Here is a 3518-nt window from a genome sequence, read left to right on the forward strand (position 1 = left end):
AAACCTAGTGCAAAGCAACCAGTTTCACGGCCTGTCAAATGAGAATCCCTATGACCATTTGACAACGTTTAGTGAAATCTGCAATACAATGAAGATGGCAGGTGTATCAGATGATAGAGTGAGGCTTAGCTTGTTCCTGTTCTCATTGGGAGGCAATGCTAAGACATGGCTTAATTCTTTCCCTGAAGGGACTTTTACTACATGGGAGACTATGGCTACAAAGTTCGTCAACAAATATTTTCCACAGTCTAAAGTTACTCAGGGAAAACTGGAGATCTCATCATTCAAGCAAGGCATGGAAGAAACTCTAAGTCAAGCATGGGAGCGATTCGAAGGCCTACTCAGGAAAACTATTGTTCTTGCTTACCTTGGTGGACTGAACATGCAGTCTAAGATGATGTTGGATGCCTCAGCTAGAGGTGATATCAAATAGAAGACTGAGGATGAAGCCTATGACTTGATAGAGAGTATGTTAGCTAATGGACAAGAAGCGTACAGCTAATGTATTTCCAATGACCCTTGACTGGACTTTGAACATGGAAAAATTATTCTCCTTACTTAAATAAACGAAATACACCTCTATTAGTGAAGATGGTGTTAAAGAACTACTAAGGTGGAAAGGCCTCCAAAATGAAAATCCTTGAGGAATATCCAAAAGAACTGGCCTCACCAAGGTACTTAGATTTAAGACTTTTCGAAAAAGAGAACTTCAAGTTTCCTAAATGGCTTGAAAGGAAAAGTATGACAATGCTGGTTCAGATGGAAAGAAGATGGTTTCCAGATCTTGTTAGAAGCTTTTATCATCACTTAAAAGTTATTGAAGGAAACATATGTTCAACTGTCAAAGGTGTTGATATTATCATCAACAATGATGTTTGGCGGCAAACAACTGGTCTAAATTATGAAGGTATTATTTCACATAAACCTGATACTCAAATAAACCACTGGCTAAGCAAGAAGGATATCTTCAGAGGATGGCTTAGAACTCCATTAAGCCAAACAAGGGAAAATATGTTTCTTCATAGAGACTTAAGAGTTGAAGAAATGGTGTTGGGACACATCCTTTCACAAGTAATCCTACCTGGAAGATTGCTGCCAGACGAGATGACGGACAAAGATATATACCTTTTAAATGCAATAAAAAACAACATACCCACAAACTGGGTAGAAGTACTGAAAGATCATATGATAAATGCTGCACAATATTTTGTTCGCTATCTACCTTATGGTATTCTTATCAGTAACATACTGCTACTACATAATGTTGACATCTTAGGGGAGAGAGCATGTTCCTACTTAAATACAAATATTATCTAGACTAAAAAAGGGTAGCAGTATGAAGACAATAATAATCAGTCAAACTTCTCGGAAAACATCTCTACAAATGCTACACTTGAACTCAACTACATTTCCAGCAGTCATCCTGAAAATTGCTCTCTTGATCTATTCCAACTAATTTGGGAAAAAATCAATTAGCTGGAATCAAAGAATGACTCCATTTTGCAACACCTAAAGGATAAAAATTAAAACATGTCTCAAGAGTTCAGTTGATAAAGGAGAGGAATGAAAAATACATATATCTTTGTATCTCTCTTTTATTGTTTTCAGTTTATAATAGTTTGCTTTATTTTGTCTTTCCTTGATTGCTACTACCTATTGTAATATATCTTATTCAAGGAAATGAAAATTTACAGTTTGAATTAATCCAATTGTTTACTAATCTGTTTGAATAACTGCTTTACTGGTTGATTAATTCGACTGTGTTGTGAATGAAGTCAATTGTCCTATAACTGTCATACATTCTTTTACATTGACTTCAGATATGATGAAATATTATTCTTGCATAACCACTATACTTGATTTGGAAAAGGTTGTTGAAAGGTTTTGCAGGAAGGACATTGCTTTGGACATATACAATTGGAATTCAACATTTGGGAAAGCAATGCATTCGACTAATGATTTAATGCATTCGACTGCGTCTAAATTGGGTTAAAATTCCAAGATTGGAATTTGTTTCTATCCTTGCTGACTGCTTAAATCATTTATAATATGATATTATCTTTGTTCTTTACCTGATTTCATATCTTGATTGAGAGAAAATTGTGAGATTGTTTATTTTGTGATATTCTGCATTGTGCATCAATCTCATGCATAATGACAAGGGGAGTATCACTTCTTTACACAATGTTTCATCACACACCTACATTTCAGGGGGAGTTTACATATATTATTGTGATGAAATTATGATTGAGAGAGCATCATTACTATTTTGAAACTGCATATTTGTTTAATGCTTCTCTGATTTAAAATCTGCATAAATGTCAAGCATTCCTTTTTTATTAATGCACAAAGGGGGAAAGTTTTAATGAGTGTATGTTTGCAAGTCTATATGGGGAGATTTGCTATATCATACTTTATCTGCTTGATGATATTTCTGCTGTATTTGCAGAATAAATGAATGATCTGAACTGATTTTGAAATCTGTTATTACTCTATTATTTGTGGAACTGTGCAAAAATGGTTGAATTATTAATCATGGTTGTCCATCATCAAAAAAGGGGGAGATTGTTGACAACACTGCTTAATAACAGTACATATGTCCAGTGCTACATGTTCAGTTGATGTGCTATATTGTTTTGAACAATACCTTTATTGAACATGTTTTGTTATTTTGCATGGATGTTCCTTTGATTGACTGTGTGTTATATGTTTGGAACATGCTTGTATTGAAATGTGTGTTAAAATGATCTTGATTACTTTTACACATTTCTGAAGAAAAGCTCACAAGTACTTTTATGACCTTATATTTGTTGTGACAAAGGTCCAGTTCAGTCGACTACACTGGTAATGGAGTCGACTAAGCAAAAATCTTTGTACAGATTTTGTGCATGTGTACTTGATGAGATTTTGAGATGAAAAGAATTTCAAAGTGTTTTTTCATGAGTCAATTGACAGCGTGAATTACTTATTCGACTGTATTACTGTTATATTTGGAATTCTGTTTTTCCTACTTGCTTCAACGGCTATATTTTCAAACGTTAGTTAGGATTAACTAACTTGGTCAACTGTCAAAAATATGCATTGATTTTGTTGACTGAGGAGCATGTGTGTTGACTGTTTGTTATAACTGATTTAATACAGTCGACTGTATTAGTAGGCTATTCGACTGAGATTGACAGGAAAACTATAAACAGAAACAGAACACGAATTGTTCTGAGACATTTGTGATCTAACATTTTCATTGTCCTATTTCAGAGAAAGCTCTCAGTTTCAAAAGCTCCAAGAATTCTCCAAGAAGACGGTGGTGATCTTTCTTGAGAGAAATTCAGATTGAGGAGTCATTTGCGCTTACTGTTTGATCAACATCTCCACAAAGAAGGTGCTTCTGGTTTGTTTTTCAAGGCTTGGCATCCTGTGAAGACTGTTGCATTTGACTGAAGGCTTGGTAACCTGTGAAGTGTGTTGTGATAGGCTTGGCAACCTGTGAAGCGTGTTGTGATAAGCTTGACATCCTGTGA

The sequence above is a fragment of the Vigna radiata genome, unplaced genomic scaffold, assembly GCF_000741045.1.
Source record: "Vigna radiata var. radiata cultivar VC1973A unplaced genomic scaffold, Vradiata_ver6 scaffold_212, whole genome shotgun sequence".
Classification (NCBI taxonomy): Eukaryota; Viridiplantae; Streptophyta; class Magnoliopsida; order Fabales; family Fabaceae; genus Vigna; species Vigna radiata.